Source organism: Zingiber officinale, unplaced genomic scaffold, assembly GCF_018446385.1.
Source record: "Zingiber officinale cultivar Zhangliang unplaced genomic scaffold, Zo_v1.1 ctg68, whole genome shotgun sequence".
Classification (NCBI taxonomy): Eukaryota; Viridiplantae; Streptophyta; class Magnoliopsida; order Zingiberales; family Zingiberaceae; genus Zingiber; species Zingiber officinale.
This window is the reverse complement of record NW_024589964.1, coordinates 432,748-459,689: the sequence shown is the minus strand read 5'-3', so window position 1 is coordinate 459,689 and position 26,942 is coordinate 432,748. Positions and strand designations below refer to the sequence as shown.

General features: G+C 44.0%; 1 long non-coding RNA gene across 1 annotated transcript; it reads right to left on the bottom strand.

The window, feature by feature from the left end:
* Positions 1-1,550: 1,550 nt before the first annotated feature.
* Positions 1,551-26,119, bottom strand: LOC122037607. The gene is made up of 3 exons (XR_006127680.1): positions 25,697-26,119; positions 21,679-22,140; positions 1,551-1,926 (listed from the first exon to the last, which is right to left on the bottom strand). It is a non-coding gene; the product is annotated as an uncharacterized LOC122037607 (long non-coding RNA).
* Positions 26,120-26,942: the final 823 nt, after the last annotated feature.

Sequence of the window (26,942 nt, the reverse complement as noted above, 5' to 3'; positions counted from 1 at the left end):
TGAAAAGAGTTGAGTCGTACAGTTTAGCTTCAATTCAGTTGAATATAGTATAGTTGAGAAAGACAGGAATGTTGATCTGGGATTTGCAGTCGATTGCAGTGATTCTATTGATTGGCTTGAATTCGATGTCAGTCATTGTATTTAGTGAGTCATTGTATTTATATTGAACTGGCAGTCACTTAGATTGAAAAGAGTTTGATGGGCATATTGAAAAGAGTTGATGGGCATATTGAAAAGAGTTGATGGGCATATTGAAAAGAGTTGATGGGCTCCCTTTTAGCTTTCATTGAAAAGAGTCAGCTTGGGTATTCCTGCATTTAGGATTCGTGGGTTTGAGTTGGCCCACCAGTGATTGAAGAGGGGTTGGAGTTGAAGATAGTATTGCTTCAATTGGCAGATAGGGTGTTAGGAGGGGTTCAAAAGAGTAGAGAAAGATATGTATCTTGATCTCGGATTGGCAGTCGATGAGATTGAATCTATAGATCCCAGTATAAAGGATCGGTCTGACCCTTCAATTGAAAAGAGTAGAGAGGAGAGGAACCCTGATTTGAGTATTGCAGGATTGATGGTTCAATGGGATTTGAGTAGAGTATTTTAGTGCTTGAATTGAGTATTCCTTGAATTGATTTTAGATTACTGTCAGTAGTATACACAAAGGGGTTAGTTTTATTAGTGTATGATTGTAGTTCATTGGAAGCGGAATTCAGTCTTAGAAAGAGGGGTCACCCGAGATGGAAGTCACTTAGATTCAATTGAGGTGATAGGCATTAAGCCCTTTTAGCTTTCATTGAAAAAGAGTCTTCCTTTCATCAGGATTGCTGGTTGGGGTTGAAAAGAGTATTCCTTCAATTGAGTTCCAGAGGGGTTTGAGTTGAATTCAGTTGAGTATAGAGGAATTGACAAACAGATAGAACGAGGGGTTTGAAAAGAGTTGGCAGATAGGGTGTTAGGAGGATAGGATAGACACGATAGGGTATTGAATTAGGGTAGACGAAGGATAGGATAGGGTATTGAATTTAATCTTTCTTAGAATGGGGCATCAGGGTATTGAATTAGGGTAGACGAAGGATAGGGTATTTCAGGGATTTGAGTTGAGTCCTACAGTTTAGCTTCAATTCAGTTGTAGATGGGCGAGAAGAGAGCTTTCTATGAGTTAGAGATAGAGGAGAGAAGGTCTTGCTTTCTATGAGTTGTAGATAGAGGAGAGAGCTTTCTATGAGTTGTAGATAGAGGAGAGGGGTGATCCTTTCATTTCATTGATAGGCGAGACAAAGGATAGGATAGGATAGACACCATAGAGGAGTGACCCTTTCATTGAAAAGAGTTGATAGGCCAGTGATTGAAGAGGGGTTGGGATAGGTATTATAGTAGAGAAAGATATGTATCTTGATCTGGGAAGTGATTTCCGGGATTTGAGTTGGAGATGGCAGTCACTTAGATTCAAGAGGGGTTCGGTCTGCCCCACAGCAGATTACAGTAATTGCGTTCATGGCGCCCAAAGCCAAAAAAAATAGTATATACAATACTGATGTGTATTCTTTGGTCTTTCGTCTGAGCTCTTCGCCTCTTCACTTCCCTTCGTTCAGCTCTTCGCCAATCGCCTAACGGCTCACCTATCCGGTGGGTACACTTCCCTTACGCAATACTCAGCTCTTCGCCAATCGACTAGCGTCTCACCAGTGGGTACACTTCCCTTCGTTCAGCTCTTCGCCCCACAGCAACAGTCGTAAATGGCTCAACGGCCATTTAGATTAATACTGATGTGTATTCTTTGGCCTTATCAGTCGAGCTCGATCCTTACGTCTACAATCGACCTATCGGTCGCTGGCTCTATTCCCCTTTTGTCGCCCCTCTCGCATACGCTCGAGCTCTATCTGTCTCCTACTATCCCCCTCGCCCTTCGGGCGAGCTCAATCGGTTGATTCCCTATCGGTCGCTGGCTCAACTACTCTTTTAGTCGCCCCTCTCCTTATCAGTCGAGCTCTATCTTAGGATACCCTTCCCTTGCGTTCAGCTCTTTCGCCCCTAATATTAACTTTAAAGCCATAAAAAACATCAGTAATATTTCGGAGTGAATTTCGATTTGAAAAACCCGCATTTTTCGCATAAACAGAATTTCCTTAAGCAAATCGACATAGTTTGACTCGACTTTTCTAATCAATCAATTTAGGTGCAAAAAAGTTGAACTTCCCGTGTTTTTGGCATAAAGTTCATTTCCTTAAGCAAATGTTCCCTAAGTTCCAAAAAAGTTGATCTCCTCCCTAAAAAAACATCAGCAGAATTAGCACTTTCACTGAAATTCACTTTCCCCAAAGGAAAATCTTCCCCCATCAGCAGTATTTTCTCGTTCATGGCAATTCAAAACGACTACTGATCTACCAACTGAGCTATCCCGACTATTTCCCATGCGGAATCAATATAAATGAGATTTGAACTTCGCCAATCGACTATCGTCTCACCTATACGTTATATTCCTAATTCTTCACTTCCCTTCGTTCAGCTCTAACGCCAGTCGACTATCGTCTCACCCATACGTATCCAGTGGGTATCCTTCCCTTCGTTCAGCTCTTTCGCCAATCGACTAGCGTCTCACGTTATATGATAATCCTTCGCAATACTCAGCTCTTCGCCAATCGACTATCGTCTCACGTTATATGATAATCCTCGGTCCGTCTTCTATTTGTGCTTGCCCCTCCCTTGGGTGAGTGTACCCCCCGGAGGGAAGTTATCTGTTCAGTTTGGTTTCCCTTAATGGCTTGCGTACGAAGACCCAAGTGGAGGGCCAAACTTAGTTTTAGCGCGCTAAGAGGCCTTCTAGTTGGTTTTTGAGTTCGGCCTGTACCCTTACTTTTGACTTCTGTAAATTCCGTCCTTGCTTTGTTTTCGTCCCGTCCTTACTTTGTTTCGTTCCTTCGGTTGAAACACAAGGAGGGTAAGGAACCCTGACAACCGGAGCACCTCTATCTATCTGTTAAGTATGTAATGTACCTCTATCTGTTAAGTATGTGATGTACTTAGTAAGAACTCAACAGCCGAAGTGGTAGCTCAAAAGCCGAAGAGCTACTTGTTTCCTACTCAAGAGCCGACGACCCAGCAAGAGGAGCAACTGCACCAGCAGCAGTAGTAGCAACCCTAGCAACAGGAACAGCCAAGGCATCAACAGCAGGAAGAGTAACTGCAAGAGCAGCCCGAATAGGAACAGTAGCAGCCCCACCACTAGGAACAGCAAAGGCCCCAGTAAGTGTATCACCAGTAGTAAGAGTAGGAAGAGCTATGGTAACTCTAAGATCCGCCCGAGTAGTAACAGTAGTAACACTAGCTACACTGTACTCGAAAGGAGCAGGAGCAGCATCAGCGGAGGGCAACTATACTATAGGCACTGTTCAATAGCATCAACTACTCTCTAGGGTAGCCTTATGTAAGTGTACAGCTCAACAAAAGCCGAAAGTTCTGGGTCTAATTGTGATTGTACCGAAAGTTAGAGGTATAATTCTGATGGGTATGATTATGTCGTCTTTATTTCTAGACTTTGTTCTTCCTGTCTTTATTGCTCGCAAGTTGCTCGCAAGCTCTTCCCCCCGTTACATCATATGAATTTAGTCTGGCCCGTATGCAACGTATTTACTATCCTTGTCGAGCACCAGTGTCCTCTCTTTAGGAGTGGACTCGAAAGCCTCAACAGTAGGAGCGCTAAGAGCGACTAAAGCAGGAGCACCCCTAGTACCAGTAGCCTTAGTAGCCCCAGTGTCCTGAGTATCCGTAGTAGCCTCATCAGCCGGAGCAGCATCCCTAGGAAGAGTATCCTTACTAGCAACAGTGTACTCAGTAGCCCTAGCAGCATCAGCGCCAGTGGCCTATGTATCAGTAGCTACAGTGTATTCTCTAGCATCAGCCCCAGTATACTCTCTCTCTAGCTGTACCATTGGACTCTGTATCAATAGCGACATTGTACTCTAAAGCATGTACATTTGCCTATGGTGCAATAGCAGTAGTAGCCTGAGTAGCCTCATCAGTAGCCTCAGTAGCATCAGTAGCCCCCGTATACTCTGTATCCGTATTATTTAGTTTAGGACCTCTTTTAAGTCACCAACTTGAGCTAGTAAAAGAGCTTCTTTTGATAGGTATAATGATTCTGATGTGAGTATGTCTTTAGTTCCAGACTTTATTCCTCCTTAAGTCTTGCTCGCTTAAGAGTTGCTCGCAACTAATCTACTAAGTAGCGCCCGTATGCTACAGATTGACTATCTGCAGCAGAGTTGAGTTGCCTTCTATCTCTGGTTGTGCTTGCCCCTTTCCTTTCCTTGGGTGAGTGTACCCCCCGGAGGGAAGTGATCCTAGAAGTTTGGTTTCCCTTAGTGGGTTGCGTACGAAGACCCGCCCCCTAACATCAGCAGAATTTGAAGTAAATGGCTGAGCTAGCAAAATTCTGCTGATGTGTTTTTAGGGGTCCCGCGTTGCCATTCACTTACGGGATTGACAAAACACTCTTTGAGTGCACTTCTGGTTCGATCCTAAAATGAAACTTTAAAGCATTAGGAAGGAATTCAGTGAATGAATTGTGTACTAAACACATATTAAAATGTGTAATAACCGGACACATGAAGAAATCAGCCTGAGTCTTGGCTCGCGATGTTAGAATGAACTCTTATCATAGTAAATATAATGAATGAGGCTAGAGCAACTGATTCAAAATGAGGCTAGAGCAACTGATTCAGGTGGGTTCTTGAGTTGTGGTTTGCTTTATCCCCTAGGGACGAATAGGGACGTAGGGACGAAGTTCAAAATAGGTCGGTCATGGTTTATCCCCTAGGGACGAATAGGGACGTAGGGACGAATAGGGACGAAGTTCAAAATAGGTCATGATTTGCTTAAACGGTAAAATGGCTTCCACTAGTCATTGCATTATCTTTTAAAAAGCTGGACACTTCCTTCTTTCAGTGTATAGGTACTGAGCCTTATGAGTTACTGAGCCTTCCTTATGAGTCGTACCTACTCAATTTGTTCTTAAGTCTGAGCTAGTGTAATCAGTTAGATAGCAGTTTGATCCGCTTGTGTCTCATAGATAGCAGTTTGATCCGCTTGTGTCTCAGGTCAGACCCCCCTTCTCTTTCGGGGTAGGGGTTGGGCAGTTTCCATTCGTGTTTGAGTACTCTCTCTTACTACTCACTCATTGAATTAAGAGCGTCAGATCTCGGATAGCATCCGATCTCGGATAGCATATAAGCAGGCTCAATCTCTAGTACATGATAGCTAGTACATGATAGGAAATAATGATCTAAGAGATTAAGATTTTTTCCATTATATGGATAAGAAATGAATCCGAATGGAATGACTAAAGAATAAATGCATCTGAATCTGCCGTCTACTGAATCTGCCGTCTAAGAAATTCAATTAAATGATCGAGCCAATAGAATAGTAATGGCCAAAGGAACAACGCTTTATTGAAAGAAAGCGAGTATACGCGGTAGGAGTGAAATTGGATATCTGAAATCTGTATTTGCGCTTAAGACAAGCGTATCGAACTTCATAATTCTCATGAATTTCCCCCTTCATTCTTTGACTTTGGTCCCGAACGAGATAATCAAAATGCACCCGAACGAGATAATCAAAATGCAGTAAGGGAGTACGGAATTATAAGTGACGAGGGTCTTAAAGAGACCGAAAAGGAGAACCATAGGAAAGAGTCAATGTGTGGACCTCTTGCTCTAGATCAAAAGTGGTTTTTTAAGAGGGCACTCGCTGGAGGGCTCATTTGAATGTAAGAAGTCAGAAGTGCCGAGCACAGATCAAAAAGAAAGTGGTTTTTGTCCCCCCTGGGGTAAGCTCATTCTTTGAGGGTGAAATAGCTCTAAAGTCAAGGAAAAGTCAAGGAGAGGAAGATTAGTAATGTATGAAGTGCATCTCATCCATATTTTGATCTTTATGTTTCCGAGCGGATCTGTCTACGTTAGCGGATCTGTCTACGTTATTTATGTCATTCTTAATATCCCGCCTCTCTTCGAGCTATGTAATAATGCGTACTCCGGTCGCTTACGAGCTCTTTCATACTCTCTCTCCCTGACGGTCTCCTTTTGGTCGTCAATGGTGTACCAGTGACTCTGTCCGTCGTTGCACTCGGCCCATCGGCCTAGTCGCATAAATAGCTACTCCCCTAAGGTATTGTCTTCGTTATTCTAGTAGTAGCTCCCGTTGGAAGTAGCACTTGTCTATCTCTAGTAGTAGCTCCCGTTGGAACGCGAAGTCCTAGCTCCGGCCTCACTTCAATTATAGCTCCCGTTGGAACGCGAAGTCCTAGCTCCGGCCTCACTTCAATTATAGCTCCCAGCTCCGGCCTCACTTCAATTATAGCTCCCGTGGCAAGCAATGGTTTAGTTTAAAAAATGTCTAGATGGGGTTCGTGTTCTTTCTTTTTATTACTATTTTCTAGATTCAGTGTTCAGCGAGGGAGAGGAAGTGTCCGGTCACTACTTGTAGGAACTCTTCAGTAGCTCCGAACTCTTCAGTAGCTCGGAAGGGGCACGGAACTCTTCAGTAGCTCCGAACTCTTCAGTAGCTCGGAAGGGGCATAGATAGGAAGGGGCACAGATAGGAAGGGGCACAGATAGGAAGGGGCATAGCTCGGAAGGGGCACGGAACTCTTCAGTAGCTCGGAAAGGGCATAGATAGGATATACCGGCATAGATAGGATATACCTAGGTGGAACGGAAAGGGCATAGATAGGATATACCGGCATAGATAGGATATACCTAGGTGGAATCTTCTACTGGGTTCCTAGGGCATAGAAGGGACATGTCTAGGATGAGGTACTCGTACTCGCGGGCATAGAAGGGACATGTCTAGGATGAGGTACTCGCGGGGGAAGAAGCGGGAAGAGGATAAGAAAAGGAAGAGTTGTACCAAGCCGGAGTACAAAAAAGGGGTAGGGGTCTTCCCTAGAGGTAGGGGTCTTCATTCTTAATTAGGGGTAGGGGTCTTCATTCTTAGTGGACGGAGAGCGGGGGAATGTTATGCCACCAACTCCAGGACAGGTGTGGACGGAGAGCGGGGGAATGTTATGCCACCAACTCCAGGACGTTATGCCACCAACTCCAGGGCAGGTAAAAAGGGACTGGCAGAGAATACCTCATCGATAGCAACTCACACTAAGAAGAGCTGGGATAGTCAACCTGGGATAGTCAACGGGAGCCCAGAATTACAAGTAGAGCCGGGTCCTCAGATCCGTAGTGAGACTCTGGATTTCGCTACGCTATTTATTCTTAGCTTCTCTTTACAGGATTATATGAGGTACCTATCGAATTCCGGAAGAGTTTCTTTCGTAGAACTTGATCTTCTCTTACCTTGATCCTCCTTCTCTTACCTTGATCCTCTATTACATAATAGCTTCGTGCTCGACCTGTCAACTCGACCTGTCAAGTAATAGCTTCGTGCTCGACCTGCCTTGATCCTCTATTACATAATAGCAACGTGCTCGACCTGCCTTGATCCTCTATTAATAGCGACCAAGAGTAGAATGAATTTGAATGAATATGATTTTTCTCTGACCCTCAAATGATCAAATTCAGTGAAGCTAGCTATTATATAATAAAGAAAGAGTCTCTTAGCTCCAAATATCTAAGTGGGGCCCCTACAGCACTAGATTATATATAGTTCGTGAATGAAGGGCTTTCTTTAGATGGCTCGAAATACAGATAGGGTAAGTCAGTCGTCCCTAACAGCGTGAATTACGCTCAGCCATGAAGAAAATTCAGCTGATGTTTTTTGGCGATAGCGACTGAGGGCAAATCACTTACACCCGGACAACAGAACGGAACTCTAGTATATAAGAGACTCAAAGTATGCTGGAAGAGAGCTCACAGCAGCAGGAAATTGAATTCAATGAAAGAGCAGCCTAGCCTACACTAAGAGGAGTGACGAACTGCAGCCTTTGATCTTTTAGGGACAGACCTCAAATGCAATCAATGCAATATCAAAAGCAACTTAATCCAAATACCATATTCAATTTAATCTACCCTAACTAAGACTCACAGGAATTCGTTCTTCTACCCCCTTTCTTTAGTGGAATTCGTTCTTCTAGCCTAACTTACTGGAATCTCTCTCTCTTAATCAAATGTTTCGCTTCAGCTGACTTACTGTAATTCAACTTAATCTTAATCAAATCAAATGCTAACTTACTACTACAGATTATTCTTCCAGGCGTAAATACCAATTCTGAAGAACGTATAGTTAATTAGTCAAAATGCTCCGTATTCAATTTGAATGCACCTAAAGAGTCTCTATCAAAAGAGTGTAATTCAACTTAATCTTAATTCTATCTCCAATTCTGAGACCATCTAAATTCTATCTCCAATTATCCGACCTCCTTAACAGGAATGAATTATTCTACCCTCGGACTACCTCTCACTTGAAAGTTCTTTATTCTTTTACCCTACCTCTCACTTGAAAGTGATTCATTATTATACCCCTACCCTAGGCTAACTCACTTGAGTTTGATTAATTCTTCTACCGAAAAATCCCAATTCAGAAGTCAGAAGCTAAGTAGTTAGGAAAATGCCTAAGTAGTTAGGATAGGATTTAAGTACACTTCCTATTTAAAATCACCCCACCGAGAAGTAAAGAGAAAATCAACCCACCGATAAGAACCTAACAGAAGCCTAATCTTGAGTTTGAGCTATGATATGAGGAGAGAGAAGAGAGACCGCGCAGGTAAGATAATACATGTAAGACTTTAACCTAAGAATCATACATCTCCATCTTCTGCAGGCCGAAGGGGATTCAAATCTTTCGTTTTAGGTTCGCTCATCTCAGCTCAGCATTTCTGTATATTTGAGTATAATTGACAGGTTCCTATCTATAGTCTCTATCATCTGCTGCGAAGGTTCAACTCAGCTCAATAAATGCATTTCTGTTTATTTGAGTCATCTGCAGCTTAATTAAACTTCTAAAAAGAAGGAAAACCAGAGGTCACTCTCTATTAGAAGGCAACCCGAGGTCACTCTCTATTTAATTTATGATCGCCCCTTAAAGAAAGAGTACAGAAAAAAAGGCAAGAGCCCCCTAACAAGAGCCACCATAGTTCATAGTTGTAGAATAACTCGATCTCATCCCTACTAAAATGCCTTAACAAATGCTGCCACGGATTTCTAAAGCAAATCAATAGTTGCTTATAACTCTATTAGTTCATGATGAACCTACTAGAAAAAATGCATAGTAGGAATTAGGCTCGAATCCTTCTTGGGTTTATTAAAATGTTCCTACTCTCAATAATTCCATCAGGTTTTGGGTCTTTCGTTTTCTGCTTAGGTTCAATAAAGCTGAGCTCAAGAAATGCCTATAGGTTAATTTGAGTCATCTTTAGCGTGAATCAACTTCTTTTATGTCCGTTCGGCATGCACGTACCCTTGAGCCCTTGCCCAGGGTATTGCCAAAGGAGGGACGGCAAGGGCGTATCCCTTACCTGTTGTTCAAATGCCATACAGACAACCAAATCTCCTGTAGTTAATTCTAAAGCTTTATCCTAATATATATATATGTTAAGCTAAAATGGCACCTACATGAATCCATCTTGGGTTTCTAAAATGCCCCCCCTCTTCTGTAGGGAAGAAAAAACAAGAACCTAACAGAACGAGAAGGGAAAACAGAACGCTTCTGATTCAAACCCTTGTTGTAAAGAGCAAATCAACCCACCGAGAAGGTCCCTTATGTCAAAATGCAACTCACACTAAATCATTCCATCTTCTGCTGGCCGAAGGGTTTATAAAAATGCGTATACTTGCCCTCTTCTGTAGGGAGGCAAAAACTAAATCAAAATGCGTATACTTTGACTTTTTACATCCATCTTCTGCTTTCCGGCGAAGGTAAGAAAAATACACTTCCTCTTTCTGTAGCGAAGGGAAGCCTAATCTTTCCTAAGGAAGAAAATGATCCTACTTGAATCCTTCTTGGGTTTATAAAATCCCATATGAGTTACTGCCAACCTTTAGGGGGAATCATAAAATCTCTCCTTCCGGGAAGATAAAATACACTTCCTATTTAAACTAAAGAGTCTCTAAGAGGTAAAAAAAAAAAAGCTAAAGAAAGGCTCAAGAAATGCCTATAGGTATATTTGAGGTTATTTGAGTCATCTGCAGCTACAACATTCATGAAACTAATTTTAGGTTCAATAAAGCTGAGCTCAATAAAAGCCTAACGGTATATTTGAGTCATCTGCAGCTAAACATGAATTGAATGTCCGCATTAAGAGAGCACGCAAAGAGTGGCACTATCGAGTTTCTCTGATCTGCAGCGTAATGAAAAAAGAGGTTGTTCAATAAAGCGCCTAACGGTTAATTGAGTTCACACCGACTCGAACTAAAATAGAAAATGCCCTTCATCATACTGCCTACCTTTAGGGGAATGCCCTCACTATTGTTTCCACTAGACTATGGGCAAGGCGGTCTATTTGACCAGGAGTCCCGGATTATCCTTAGCTTGAATTGGTTATCTTGCGTCTGTCCTTCCGAAAGAGCGACCTAGGGGTGAGGCTCGTGCTTGGTATCTTTATTCTTCATAGATCACTTCTTCGACTCACTTCTGAATTGGGACAGCCGCCTTCCGAGGATTCATAAGCCCTAATTAATCTCCTCGTGCTATATTAAGAACCCGGATTCCTTTTCAAAACTGGGTTTCGAGTTCAGGGTCAAGCCCAAGCTTCACATACTAAATCTTGCACGTGTTGCTCGCAAGTAATCTAGTAGCTCCCTTTTGCGAAGGATTATCATATAAGGTGAGACGATAGTCGACTGGCGAAGAGCTGAAAAGAAAGCCGAACTGGGATGAATCTCACAATCTAATAAGCAAGATCTCCTAGACCCGGCTGATGAATCATTTAATAGAGACTTCCGCACCCTCGCTTCTTGGATGTCTAATTTCGGATGCCAGCAGGAAGAGGATTAGGCTCAGTTGAGTAAAGAAGAAAAGAAGAGAGAAGGCGGGTAAATATCCCATTAGCCTGAGCGGGATTATCCCATTAGCCTGCACGGGATTCCCTGGTATCCCTCTTGAAAGCATTCCTCTTAGCATACCCTACTACTGAACTAAGGCTCCAATTCGTTCTTGGATAAACCCATGAACCTCCTTGGCTAAACCTATGCTCCTGTTTATGCTCTTGTTGGATAAACCCATGAACTGAGGCTACAATGGGTGCTTCGGTGGGGTTAGACTCCGAAGAACTGGCTAGATTGATTCCACTGCTTAGGTACTACTTAGGATAGATACTGAACTTAGGGGCTCTATGAAGAGCCAGTATACTTTCTCGTTATCGTCCCCTACTCACCTATAACCGGGATTAGTATAACATCGTTCGGGATTAAACTCTTTCTGCTCTTTCGGCTCTCTCTGCTTGTTCTTTCTTAGCTGCTCTCTGACTTAGATACTCTCTCTTTTCTCTGACCTCTGCTCTCTTCCCTTCTAATAGGAACCTCCCAACACAAGACTCTAGAACGGATAATCCAAGAAAGGAGTGCTTCCAGGTAGAGTCATATTCACTGCGCCGGGTTATCGCCGCTCTCCATGCTCTCAATCTAAGGTGGTCGGAGAGACTTGAAAGCATTCCATATGAGTTCGTAGCCCTATCCTTCCTTTCCTTGTGAATTCCCGAACCTCCCCTTCGCATCCCTCGACCCTAACCACTATGAGCACCCATCACTGACTGGTATGTCTGGGAACGCCTATCATTGGTATGTCTGGAACAACCCCTCCGATTGGTCCCCGACGGAGTCATGCTCAAGTATCATAAGATAGGGTGAAATTCAGAGAGGATCCAGGACGGGACGATGTCTTGTCTCATAGAAAGATCCACTTATAGCGGCTTGTTATAGCAGCCGGTAGGTCTAGCGTCGATCGGAGACATGCCAATAATTCACAGGCCACTGAAGGAACTAAAGGAAAGGATCATCGCCGGGGAGGAGCTCCCTCTTGTTGCCACACTCACTCCATCGGATGAATCATACAAATCGGAGAAAGCATTCCAAACCTCGCGTCGTTTCACTCGCTCCGACTTCGCTTCCTCTTTTGGCTTTCCAAATTCCCGTCTGCCTATCGTGGCAGTCCCAGTCTCCAAAGCTTATTGCCGCTACGCACCTTCGCGGATTCATTCGTGCCTGTTCACAAGGTGCTCCTAGCCATCACAAGAGTGCATGAATCAATCAGTGAAAGAGCCATGTAGAATGTGATCCTTTCAGCACATCCACCGACAACATAGGTATATAGGCCATTCCAACTACTCTACTACTAATTATGAGAAAGCTGTCCGCCAATGATCACTAAAGCGCCTAACCTCGAAAGCTCCTAGACATAACATAGAATTGAGCCTTTTCATAAAGATATATTCGCACAGCATACTACGGATACTTCACCCTTTAAAAGCATTCCCATTGCTTAGGCTTCCATAGAACATGTACGAGACCCTCTCACCATGCTAGGCACTTCTATTAAGTTAGAGTAACTGCTTTGCTATTAGGGTAGCTGCTTTGGTTCAAACCTCTACTAAACGAAAGACACGTGTCCTCTCCATTCCTAACCTTTGGGACCTTATAGTTATGTCGCTCTTCCTTCCTTACCTTTGAGGTCCTCCCCACCCCTTTCTTCCTTCTTTACCATGGGCTCAAGTCTGAGGGTCTTGTGTAAGGGCTGAAATGTATGTTAAATGGTTCGCTCCACTGCCCTCCCCAACTCTTGTAGAGCCTATAAGAAGGTGCGCGGGGTGACTCAAAGGAGCCCGGGCCAGCTATAGCAAATCTCATGAGAGAGAGTCAAAGGTGTGAAGCGAAAGCAATCCGACTTCTGAAACTATATAGGAAAGTTCTTCTTCCGGATAGATAGAACGAATACCCTCAAACAATAAGATAGGATAGGCTTAGGCTGCGAACGAGCGGTGGAAAACGATAGTGACGAGCGAATTACATGACGCATAGCTGTCTTTCGCTCCTTCATTCTGTGCTTTCCCAGTTGAGACGGAAAAGAACCAGCGAGCGGGATGAGCGAGCCAGCAGAGTTGCATTCGTCCGTCCGACTTCGCCTCTTTCAGAGCCTTTGCTCCTAATCACGTACTGCCTGCCTTTGCTTCGACTTCGCTTCAATCTCCATCTATAGAAAGATTCCTTCTTCGCTCCGCCCCTTCCCTTCGTTCAGCTCTTTCGCCAATCGACTATCGTCTCACGTTATATGATAATCCTTCCCTTGCTGCTCCCACCTTAGTGGGATTCTCAAATATTGATGCGCTTGAGGGACTTCAAACTAAAAGAGGAACGAGAGTGAAAAAAGAAGAGAAAGAGTCAATGGTACACTACAATCACTGCCACCCTTTAGGGGAAAAGAAAAAAGAGGGTGACGAATCAAATTCTGTGTTAGTATAGTTCATTCACTCTCCCCTGAATTCACGACAGTAATGTTCCAGCTTTTGAATGTCATTAGTTCCCTTGCTCTCTGGAAAAGTTTCCTGTAAGAGTCACACTTAAGCTAAAGAGAATAAAAGAGTCAATCCGTGACGCCCCAATCTTGTCAACGACTTTGGCAGCCTTGCCCTTACTAGGATATTCATTCTTGCGCTAGGTTTTTATTCCTGGTTCAGATCTTCCAATCTTTTTTGGAGAAGGATCTTCCTCTGGCCATTGTCTTCTTCATTGTCTGGATCTGAATTCTGGCCTTTTGAATAAATAGAAATGGGCATAGAGAGCAAGCAAGTCCTAGAACTCAAAGAAAGAATGCTTTAACGCTTCGTGACACAGTTCGCTACCTTTCCTATGCTTCTTCTTTCTAACGCTCAGCTACTCTCTGAAGACCCCATAGGTCATCCCCCTAAAATGTGAGACCTCGGATATGCGATATGCGGACGCCAGTGAATCCCGATCCTGACACACGCCCTTACCACTTTGATAGTCAAGATGTGAGTCTCATTGAGGAGTGCTGGACGTTCAAAAGGAGGGTGCAAGTCTCTTTTGGAGTATTGAGAATTGATAGAAAGTCATGGAGACTCCCATCTGATGAAGGCTGAAAAAGATGTTGATGCAGTCTTCGAGGTAGAGGTCAATGTGCCCTAGACTCGAACCCCTGTTAACCCCCTGCAAGAACTCCAATTAAAGTGACTGCATCGAGGGTAGCCTCAGTCCAAGGGAGAATTTTCTATCATTACGTCCCCTCACCTATTGCAATTCCCGTCACTTTGATGATCGTAGAAGCTGTGATTGAATCAGTCAAAGCGGTTCTAGTGCTTGAGTACTCCTATCCCTAACTCTTTTCCCGTACAAAAGGAAGAAGGCAGTACCATGGGTATACGATTGTAAGGTCGCAGCCCCACGATCCAATCCAATTCTCAATTGGGAGTGGCTAATGTGAGCCAGTCTGTCTTGACTCCTCCCCTCTTATTTGACTTCTTTTTGCACACCAGATCTCCTTTCAAATAGAAGAGAACAAGAATAGAAGCGCTTCCCCGTTAGTCTTTGGGAAGGTCTTCCGTGGAGTAGCTGATTTCACCTTTTCAGATTTTGAGTAAGTAAAGAGTCTTGTGACCTCTGTGAATCTTAAGCTAAGGACTAAGGAAGCCAATTTACCAGCGTTGATGACAACCTGGTAGTGAAACCAAAATCCTCTAGGAATTTCTCTTGGTTGTCCGCCCCCAGTTCTAATAAATGTAGGGCTAAAAGAGCTCGGCACCCTAATCTCTCTCATTGAGATATGAAGAAAGATTTTTTTTATCACAAGGACTCTACAGATCCGGTTCATGCTATTTGTTGAGTTCAGTTCAACAATTTTCTCATTTTATGTTTTCTTTTCTATAAATGAGTTTGATTGAATATCTAGATTATTATATAAAAAAGGATAGGCATTGAAGCGATCGAGCGAGAGAAAGAAAGAAAACTATTGCACACGCTCCTCATTCGCCCTTTACTAATATAATCAAAGGTAAGGCAAAAGCGAAAGTGAAACTACGAGCTAAAAGCAGGCGTGCCCTATTATAAGATAATATGATACCATCCCCCACCTTTGGCGCACTTGTTTGATGAGCTAAGCCTAAGCGCCCTATAAGTCAAAAGCTAGCCTTACAACTAAAAGCAAGTTTTTCCTGTGCTTTACTTGCAGGGCTAATGAACGACCCTTTGATCTATGTCGTTCCAAGTTCAGCCAGGTCTGATTAGTTGTTCAAAAATGAGTGGAGCGAAGGACCGCGGTCATACTTTGAAACGAGATGACCTGGGGCGATTGATCGATTCTCCCGTTGACTCGAATTCTTCGTTCCCGAAGGAAAAAAGTACAGACTAATAGAATCGTCGAGCACTAGAATCCGACGGACCGACCTAGTGTGATAGGAAGAGAAAGAGCAGATCGCAACTGGCGAGCGATCAATTGGCTCTCTGTTAGAGGAACCCGAAAGGCGAATTCAGGCTCAATCTAAGGATTGATAGATCGATTGGAGATTGATTGAGTGCCCTATTAGAGAAGGCCGATGGGTAGACCCAATATCTATCAGTACTCGCGATCTGGGGAGTACCCAGGGAACTCATAAGGCCTCTACATTGAGGGCGCTCTACGTGAAAAAGGAGAAGTGCACCGCTACGCGCCTCTGTTTTCCTTGGGCATTGGAACAATCACAAATGTAGGAAGGAACTGGTTGATATAAAAAGATCTCTGACCATATGGTCTTAAGTTGAGTATAGTACTCAGCAATAGTCATATCCCCCTAACTCAGATTTTGAACTTCTTATTCAAGCTGAAATATCTTAGCTTCATTTCCTCGGGGGCAAGATGTCTTAATTCCACACTTCCCTTACTTGAAGTGAAGTTACTCTCTTCAGGGCAAGTCAGTCAGGTTAGACTAGCCGACGCTTTGGCTTTTAAAGAGAGAGGATCCTTATGCTTAAGGCCTCAATTAGCATTATATAGAGTCACTTTTTAGCAATATAGCAGTCATTGAGACAAAGACTTAGCACTGGAGTAGGATCCGGAGGTGTAATCACTCTTTTTAGAATGTTGTCTGGTTGAAAGCTGGCTAAGCCCAGGCAATGAAATTCACTGGGACATGCCCAGAGTGGTTTTTGCTAGAATAAGCTCTTTCTTTGGATAGGAAATAGAGAACCTGAGAGTGAAGAATGAGAAGGGTCCAGTAGAAAAAATGACAAGCGTACCTGTCCTGCTAGCACTTGCAGCAAGTCAGTCCTGGAAGATAGATGTGGCAGATGGACGTGAAGAATGCCTTTTTACATAGAGAATTGGATTGAGAAAGATAGATGGAGAAAGACTCTCGATCAAATTATGTGTGCAAATTGAGAAAAGCTCTCTACGGCTTAAAAGAAGGTTTGACTGGTAATCTTCCTTCATTTTTAATGAAAAGTGGTAGAAGAGCAGGCCCGATCCTTATCCGATATCAGGCCAAGAAGACTCTCTTGGGCCATAGTTGCGGAGTGGGAATTTGCCTCTGGCTCTGTGTCCTTGGATTGCTCTTGCATATGATGCTCCTCTCCTCTTGCAGCTCCTACTGCTCTTTTCTTGATCTGGTCAAGGAAGCTTTGATGATGGTATGCCTCTAGGAAGATCTGGTACTTTAAGGGATTTCGCACTTCAATTATGACTGTCACTTCTATCTTTGATCTCCGGGAAAGCACAGAAAATGAATCTGCTAATGAAGGTTAGAGATTCGGTCTTAAGGAAGAAAGTGAGAATATTGTAGCCGCTCATGCTTATTTTGGCCGATTGATCTGAACATATGCTAGTTGAAAGAACTCTCCTTCTTGACTTGACATTTCTTCCTAGCAGCTTGGCCTAGGTATCTGGTTTACTGCTGAACCGCACTATGGCTTTCAACCTCAATCTAAATGCTTGAAATTTCAACCAATCTCTAGTTGATAGTCAAGGTCGTCTAATTAATACCTGGGCCCTCTATTTTCTCTTCTAGGGATGAGGAAGGAAGAAGGTGATGTCCGCTCCAACTGGAGAAATTGGAACTGGAAGAAGCTATGCTACCTTTGGCTTTCCTTCTGCTTTCCGGTTCAGGGTCAACTGGAGCTTGGTCAGGTACTAGAATGAGGGGGTCTTAGCCGACATGCGCCTACTCAACTCTCCCCATCATCAGCAGTATTTTGTTGGCTACACGTAACTATGTCAAACTCAAAAGAGAAGACGCTTCCGCACTACCCCATTAGTCCCATTCTTGAGTGAGCCACCCCTCAAATCAAAAGAAGAAGAGGCTTGACCTGCTACGTACGGCTCTTCCTACTCTTCAACTTCTTTCTACCGGGATTGCTATTCAAAGACACTGTAGAAAGGGGACAACAAACAATAGGCATAGTCCTCTTTCTTAAGGAAGAAAGTTCGGCTGACCAAAGCCATCTTCAGGCCCACGTCTAGGATAAGATGCCCTCTATCGGCGATAGTTTTCATGTCTTTAATGTGAACCATCTATAGTAAGTTAATACCGCTTATAACGATAAGGAAAGAGAAAGTGCAACGTTTAAACCATTGTCTTTTGGAGCAGCGGATATCGACAGTCTCCCGAACTGAGTGATGAGCGAACTGTTGATGCATGTGTTAAGCCAATTGAACCGGATACTTGATTCAATTGGCTCTTGAAGAGTCCCGAGAATACGAAACTACGAAAGACCTACTCTAATTGCATGAACTGCTGAGGCAAATTCGAAAATGAGTCAACTGGTTTCATCTCTATTCTTCACTACTCAAGATCTTCTACCATGTTAGAAATACATTAGCGGGAAGGAAGTTCACGACTAGGATTGTAATTGTCATTTTTTCCTTAGGTATAAAAATATCCCTAACCTAGTCAAATTGGATATGGGAATACCTTAATTGAAATTAGGATCTGGCGAGCCATTGGCTTGCTTTGAAGATTCTATTACCATTTCCTGGGCTGCCTGGGCTTGGGAGCTGATTGTATTGTCTTGCCAAATGAATTTCTTAAATTAGAATACTCATTGAGAGAGGCTACCACTGAGTTCATATTGTTCTTACCAAAAATGGAGAAAATTGGTTATACTTCATATTGTTCTTACCTTGGCTGGCTGGGCTTACCTGAATAGACTAACTGATCGGTCGACACCTGACTTGACATTGGTACCATCCCAGGCTTGATGGGCTTCGGGCTTCGGCCTTGGGATTCTATAGGTGCATTCCTTATTGCTCTTTGGCCTATCTCGGCTTCACAGAGGTCCCAGTTCTTTAATCAAATTGCATTTAAACTGAGTTTTCCTCATACCTTATAAGACTTTTTTGTGATCGGTCGATACCAATTAGTTCTTCCCTTGGCTGTTCTGGCTTCTGGCTTCTGGGTTCAGATTTGATATTAGGTTTTCAATAGTGAATCTCTTTCTTGGCTTCAGAAAGGTTCCCTTTCTTTAATTCAATTGCATTTCAACTTCGTTTTCCTCATTTTCCAGTTCAAATGGTCAAATGTACCTGAAAGAGTTTCTGATATTATTCTTTTCCATTTCTGCGGCTCAATTCTTTAGTTTAAATTGCATTTAATCTTTGCATTTTATTAAAATGTTTAGATTGGCCTTCTTGAATTTGCTCTAAATTTGCATCTCAAAATTACTAAATAAAGGAAATTACAATAATTGCAGACCCTGACTTCTGATAGTGCTTATCTTGGGTTGCTGGGGTTCGGGCTTCGGGCTTCGGGGTTCGGGCTTCGGGGTTCGGGCTTCGGGCTTCGGGTAACTGGCTTCTGGTTTCGGGCTTCTGTAATTTCATTTAGATTTGATTTTCATTTTATGTAATTTCTCTCTATCTAGGCTTCAGAAAGGTTCCATTAAATTGCACTTAAACTGAGTTTTCTTCCAATTCTAGTTCAAATGGTAAAAAGGGTTCAAAAAAGAGTTAGTGCACAACCTTCTTATCGATATCAGCTTCAAACAGGATCAATTCTTTAGTTCAAATTGCATTTTAGCTCACTTTCATTTGCATTTTGTTTCAATCTCTTTGTTGTGGTAATGGGAATGAAATTCTTTCTTCATTTTGATAAAAATCAATTTCCTTAAGGGAGAAATTCAAAGAGACGGCTTAAATTGGATGTGCATTTCATCTCGCCAGGCAACAACATTAGACGGGCTCGAAATTACCATAAGGTCCGAGTGAAACGACCCCTAAAATCAAGTTCTTGGGCTCGACCAATAGGGAGAGAGAGATATACGACGTAAGGATAGGACTGCTCTTTATCCTCTATGTTTCGGCAGCTGCTCCTGTTCAAGGTACGAGCGATAGCGACGTGAAGATGCATTCTTACTAGTAGTGACGTGAATAGTGAATAGAATTGATTTTCATACAAGTACCTGAAGGTAAGAGTAAATGGCCGTTGAGCCTACAAATACTGCTGATGGTAAGAGTAAATGGCCGTTGAGCCATAAATGCTGATGGCCAAAGAATACACATCAGTATTAATCTAAATGGCCTAAAGCCATAAAATACTTATGATGGGGGTTGGGTGTTGCTGTGGTTGCTGTGGGCCGACTACAATCATAGAGTTCATGGCCCAAAGCCATTCAAAACTACTATAAGTTGCTGAGAGAGAGGGACGATCTGACTTCCAAAGAAGCGATAGCGACGAACGAGTGATAACGACGTCTCAGCCGTCCGCTTCTCCTGCTTTTCAAGTCCGGCAAGATTCAAGTCTGGGTGCCCACAGCACAGTGGCGACTCCACTGGGGATAGAAAAGGGCCGAGTGAGAACGACGGGGTGTCCATGGCTATTTCCAAACAAAAGGAGTTGCTGGAAAGCTGGAACCGAACCTGACTTCCTTATGTATGTTGCCCATCGTTGACGCGATGGTGGAATTCCCCCTATCTCTGACGGATTGCCCAGGGAAGTCATAAAGGAATGGACACCCGGCACCACCTATCCCATCGGATCAATCATCCTACCCTGCTGCAGTTACGCAAATGAATGGAAGTGAGCAAAATAGATATATAGTTACTTCAAGTTGAGAGTCCTATCGGTATACGCTTTCCATTCCGGGACCGAACCAAGCCACTTTTCTCTTTTGCCTATCCCAGAGATGTTTTACCCGATGACCCACTCGCACCAGAACCGATAGTCAGGAATTCTATCTCACCCTCCCATTTCTCCAAGGGAGTATTTGATTCATTGGATTGTTTTTAAGTAAAAAGAAAGATAATAGACTTTACAGATGTCAATACCCCACCTGGGAAGGAACCATTCCCGATCGGATTGCCTACAGAAAAAAGTGTTCGTTTCCCGCTACACAACCGTCTATAATCCTCGAGTACGAAGTGGCCAACCAAGAACTCCCACCCTTCAAGTAGCATCCGCCTTCTCCGAGCTAGACCGGATTTGGGTTTGATGACCTCTTATCCTGGGACCTGCTTCGTCAAATTCAGCAACGGGAGCCCGAGAGGGTTGAGCAGAACCAGAGGCGTCTGGTTTTTCCTTTCTATAATAGTGGCTAGTCTTGCAAAGTAGAAAGCAGTTCACAAAATTCGGCAAGGGGCAAAGCAAAGCACCAAGGCAAGAAGGAAGGCAGACAAAAGTCGGATTATGGGAACATTCCCCACCCTCAGCCCTTAACTCGGGAACGAAACCCTTCCCTTTGGGTTCAAGCTAGAATCAATGTTTTTATAATATAGAATAGAAAGATCTATATCAGAAGTCAGCCCCATTTGGTTATCTGACGTTTGGGAAAGCAAGGATGACGGTTGAGTCAGACCCCATGGCTAGGGTGGGAAAGATGCCAATTCCTTTTAAAAAGCATATGAGCTGATCGAGTCCTAGCTAAGGCACCTCGGGGGTAGGACTTGCCTCCGATCAGTCCACAGTAGTTGGTGGAAAGAAAGAATGAAAGTCTAGATCAAAATCTTTTATTTATATTCTTTTCTTTCTTCTAGCGAAAGAAATCTCTATAGAAGGAAGCACCGCATTCTTCTTATTATACGAATACAAGCTGCTTGCTTATCGGCTGTTGTCACAATGGAATCAGAATTCGCTACGATCAATGAAAATCAAGTAGTATAGTAACAGCCAACATATACGCTGTGACGTGAACAGCGCTTCGCTCCTTATATAATATAGGCTGCATCGTGCTGAATGATTGTCCCCCATTCCCATTCTTATAGGTCTTCGGAATACGCAAGCGGTGTGTCTTTAAGATATTTGATTGACATGCAGAATATGAAGCATCAATTGCGAATTTTCCAATATGGATCACAGTTGTCTCCAGCTCGTCTCGATCGTTATTCACCCAGCGATTGGATTGGAATTTCCATTTCGAAAGATTCTCCCAGAAGTTGTTCTACGGATATGGAAGCCCCCAAAGCTTCCAATAGTTCTGCTTCGGACGCTTCGACTTCCCATTGTTTTAACCAGACAGAGGACCGCGTCGAATACTTTATTTGATTTTCTCACTCGCCCCTCAGCGGACCCTCAGCAGAAAGACAGAAGCAGTATTTTCTTGCGTGAATGGCAGTAGCGATTCAAAAAACACACTACTCGACGATCTAGAAATATTGACGGCCCTACCCTTATGGTCGAGCTCTCCCTACTCTAGAATTCGCCCCTTATGGTCGAGCCTATCTATCTATAGTAGCCCCTTACTCTAATAATACTTAAGTTAAGGTCGAGCATATCCTATCTTATAGTCTACCCTTAAGTTAAGGTCGAGCATATCTATCTCTACAATCGACCAAAAGTCATGATGGTATTGCGCTGCCTCTATTCCTGCTATTCTTTCCGTCGCCCCTCTCCTTATCAGTCGAGTTCTATCCTTACGTCTACAATCGACCAAAAGTCATGATGGTATTGCGCTGGCTCTATTCCCCTTTTGTCGCCCCTCTCGCATACGCTCGAGCTCTATCTGTCTCTACAATCCCCCTCGCCCTTCGGGCGAGCTCAATCGGTTGATTCCCAAAAGTCATGATGGTATTGCGCTGGCTCTATTCCCCTTGTGTCGCCCCTCTCCTTATCAGTCGAGCTCTATCTGTCTCCTACTATCGACCTTACGGTCGCTGGCTCAATACTGCTATTCTTTTAGTCGCCCCTCTCGCATACGCTCGAGCTCTATCTGTCGATACCCTCTCCCTTATGGTCGAGCATATCTAAGTCTACAATCCCCCTCGCCCTTCGGGCGAGCTCAATCGGTTGATTCCCTTACGGTCGCTGCCTCCTTTTAGTCGGCCCTTCCCTTCGTTCAGCTCTTCGCCCCTTCCACTCTCCCTCCCCTCGGGCTTATGGCCAATTCCCCAAACAACTCAAAAACGATGATATTCTAAAGAAAGATCATCGTTCTAAAAAGAGATTCTAGTTACGTATTGCTGATATGATTCGTCGGTAGGGAAGACTTGATCGAGTGCGACGTTCCCTTATCTGACTGACGTACGAGTGATAGGTGCGTTCACTCAAAAGCTCCCCTTGCGGAGAATGGAGAACCCCCCGAATTTTTCTATATCTGTCAAGAATGGAATTGGGATGAAATCCATCATCCACCAATGCCGCCTCCACATCTCGCTCCACTATGACTTGGGCGTCGATAATGGATACCATCCGTCGTAGGTCACCATTCCCCCCGAAATTCAGGACTAGGTACCTGTTATAAAGGAGGCTCCTTCGGGTGTCATCCGAGATAAGAGGCTGGGCCAATTGAGGTATAACAACCGGTTGCGGTACAGGCGGAGCTTCGGGGGGAGTCACCGGTTCTTCCGGCAATTGCACTGGACTAGGCGGGGGCAAGAAGGCGTTTCTTCCATCGCAATAGGCGATTTCAGGATCTTTAACGCCTAAGTAAATTACTCCGCATCCTATGAAAAAAACCACTAAAAAAAATCATTCTGAGTTTCCAAAGAGTCCGAAGTAACTAAGATCTTCAAGTGTTTTTTCATTCGCGAAAACACTCTTACAGAAAGGACTATGAATGCGACCCGTAGATCAGTATACGTTTTGAATAGCCATGAACTACTACTGATGGTGCGTCAAGGTGGTGCGTCAAGGATGGATCTTTGTCCATTGACTTCTTTCTGGAAAAAAATCAAAAGGAATTAGGATGGGTGACAATTCAACGAAGAAGTACGCGGAAAACATGAAAATATGTCGTTTTTTAAAAGTACGACCAGCGCGGTTGTTTAAGATAGCTTTCTGGACCTTTTCCTGCGCTTCGCTTGTTTCTACTGGCTAAAAATAGAATTTAGGCCCTTGACGACTTAGCCCTTCTTGCCCTATTCTCTACTATCCAACCTAAGAACTCTATTCGCTCGCCTGGAGATTGTTAGACCGTTTAGCTTGTTATGAGCGCGTCTTACTACTAAATAACTCCAAGGCACAGGTTCGGAAGCACCCGGGAAGGACATAGAAAGTCCAACTGTATGGATGACAACTCGCATGAGGACCGACATAGAAAGCTATTTTCAACTAGAGCTGCAACTGAAATTCAATCCCCAGCAGAAGGAATTGAGAGTAGGATGTAAGAGAAAGAATTCGAACTGACTGCAAGGGAACTAGCTCGAAACGAGAAGCAGGAGCTTACCATATTGCCCTAGAATCAGCTGACGCTCCTTTGGCCCTTTAGATAGTTAGAGCCTTAGGGAGGACGGAATAAGATCCAAGGTAAAGGCTACAGAAGAGAAAAAGATAAAGCACTCTTCGTTACCAGATCTAAATACAATTTATACAAATAAGATTCAGTGGAATGAATACGAAAATGAATTTAGGAAGAAAGATTCCAATACCGACAGCTGCTCTCTCTATAACACACACTACCTGAGATCTCTCCACTCAATCACTACCTTATCGGTATAGATGTTACAACTAGAGAAAGTGCCAATGCACCTGCTAAAATCTTAATAGCGTAAGAGTACCTTTTCTCTTCCAAAGATTCTCCGATATCTTCCATCACTCTCCTATCCTCTTCTGTGTTTTCCTTGTTAAGTATAGTTAGAGGATCGAACATCTCTGGCGATGAATCAACAATTCGCAGTGCTTTTCTTGCGTATTCTTGATAAACCAGCGTTTAGATTAGGAGGATATGTTTGGGAAGTCAGAAGCCCCTTTGGCATCTCTTCATCTGCAAAGAATTCTCGGTGTGAAAACACAGAGACAAAGGGCTGATCTTTGAATAGTAAAAAGAGTAGATCCGCAGGGTCCCAAATGAATTGGCTTATTCGAAAAAAGCCTTGTTCTTTGGAAGATCTATCTCGTGCCTGGTACTGCATGGTTCCACTCTGCAAGAACTCCGAATCATTCTCTTGAAGCTCATCCTTTTCATCATAAATGATCTGCTTGCCCCGAAATGACCCGGCCCAATAGGGAAATCCCAATTCATTGGGCCTTTCGATACAATCAAATAGAAAGCCCAAAGGGCGCCATATTCTAGGAGCCGTGATTGAATAAATCCTCCTCTATCTGTTGCGGGTCGAGTACTCCTTCTCCTTCTCCTTCCCCTTCTTCAAACTCCGATTCGTATTTTTCATAGAGAAATCTCTGATCAACGATAGAACAAGATCCATTTTGCATAATATAGTTGGGATTCCCCGGTTCGGACCGAAGAAGCAATGTCACTCGATCATTATCAAACTGGAAGGTAGGAAAAGAAGACGAAGTCTTAATCCACTTCTTATAAATCTTGTCTCCCGTCTCCCACGTTATCCCCTTTTCCACAGGGGATACTGGACAGCCAAGGTAAATAACGATCTGTCAACGAGGTCAACCTTTCAGCCACCCCATCAATAAAGCGAACTACCTCAGGTTATTGTACTACTGGCGTGACCATAAAGTCAAATGTACTCTTGGTCTTTTGTTAAGACAAGACGACCCGCCGAAAATGAAGATAGAGAAAGCCAGCCTGACTAACCTATTGCAAGCAACCTCATCATCACGCTTCTGAATTTGATATCTATGAAAGGAAGGTATGATGCGCGGAAGGCCCGGCCTTGTTAGGAAAATGGGTACAGGTAGAGCATCAGGGAAAACCTCCATACGCAACTTGTAAGGACGATGTGCCGCTTCTTTCAAGCCTACAAGGCCGACGAAGAGAGCGGTATAGTCGAATCCTTTGCGAACAGGTGTATTGCTATACATCTTTCTTTAGTGAGGTCATCGAAGATGATCAAGGAAACCTTGTAGCAAAGCCCCTTCCCTTCGTCTTTCTTTTCAGCTCTTCGCCCCTCTCCTTATCAATATTAGTCGAGCATATCTAAAGATACCCTTCCCTTACGTTCAGCTCTTCGCCCCTCTCGCATAATATTCGCTCGAGCTCTATCAGGGTCTACAATCGACCTTACGGTCGCTGGCTCTATTCTCCTTGTGTCGCCCCTCTCGCATACGCTCGAGCTCTATCCTTACGTCTCCAATCCCCCTTCCCTTCGTTCAGCTCTTCGCCCCTCGCCCTTCGGGCGAGCTCAATCGGTTGATTCCCAAAAGTAATGATGGTATTGCGCTGGCTCAACTACTGCTATTAACTACTCTTTCCGTCGCCCCTCTCCTTATCAGTCGAGCTCTATCCTTACGTCTACAATCGACCTATCGGTCGCTGGCTCTATTCCCCTTGTGTCGCCCCTCTCCTTATCAATATTAGTCGAGCATATCTAAATCTACAATCGACCTATCGGTCGCTGCCTCTATTCCCCTTTTGTCGGCCCTCTCCTTATCAGTCGAGCATATCTAAAGATACCCTCTCGCATACGCTCGAGCTCTATCCTTACGTCTACAATCGACCAAAAGTCATGATGGTATTGCGCTGGCTCTATTCTCCTTTTGTCGCCAATCGACTATCGTCTCACCTATCCATCTCCAGTGGGTACCCTCTCCTTATCAGTCGAGCTCGATCCTTACGGATCCCCTTCCCTTCGTTCAGCTCTTCGCCCCTCTCCTTATCAGTCGAGCTCTATCAGGGTCTACAATCCCCCTCGCCCTTCGGGCGAGCTCAATCGGTTGATTCCCTATCGGTCGCTGCCTCCTTGTAGTTCGGCCCTTCGCCTTTCGGCTCAGCTCTTCGCCCCTTCCCTCTTCTCACACGTCGCTTCGCTCGTCCCTTCTTTCAGCGTTCTTCCTTTTGCTAACCCCAATGCGCATATATCAATATATTGATTTTTGACTATATGACTGCGACGTGGGACAATGCTAACGACCTGTGGAACTCTTCAGTCACCCTTGTAACTGGACGACATATAAGGCATCTTAACAACCTACATGAACTATTAACCACCTACTTTGTTTGGGTCGGGCCTAAGGGCCCTTGCTACATTACCTGATTGGAGTCAGAGCGCAAAGCTTTAGGCTTGTGCTCTGCCTCGGATGAACCCCTTAGCCAATCTTGAGTCGTTAGCCTCATCCCGGATAGTAGCTATACCTCGAACATCTGTCTCAAAACACATCTTTTGTGCTGTATTCTTATTCCTACTCTCTGTATTCTTATTCCTACTCTGGAAACTCGGGATGAGGAGGAGCACTCACTTCAAACATCTTTCTGACTCTGACTCTTTAATCGCTGTCCGGGGTCCCCGGTGGATATCTGAGTTCCCCGCTAAAGGGGAACGAGACCACCACCCCTGTCCTTTGATCTACTTTCCTGGTCCCGGGTCCTTCCACCGCCTCCCCCGGGCCCCTCACTCCCTGTCTTCAACCGTTGGTAGCACCTTCCCTTCACCGGTTCCTCTTTTCCTATTATGTTTCCCTCTAGCATACTAACTAGAGAGAGGACATACCTCTCATATGGTGTACTTTGTCATATGTGTACTTTTCCTATGGTGTACTTTTCCCTATGGTCGGATCAAGGTGAAGGGGAGTGGAAGGGAGGTGGAGGGGTTACTGAGCAAAAGGGGATAGTGGTGGTGTACTGAGCTAACTATAGCGTATTGGTTGGTAGGGGTTAGGGTATAGGTGGGTAGCCAGGATCTACTGAGCGGGCTACTGAGCTAAAGGGGATAGTGTTGGTGTACGTGTAACCGGTCTTTCTGGTCTT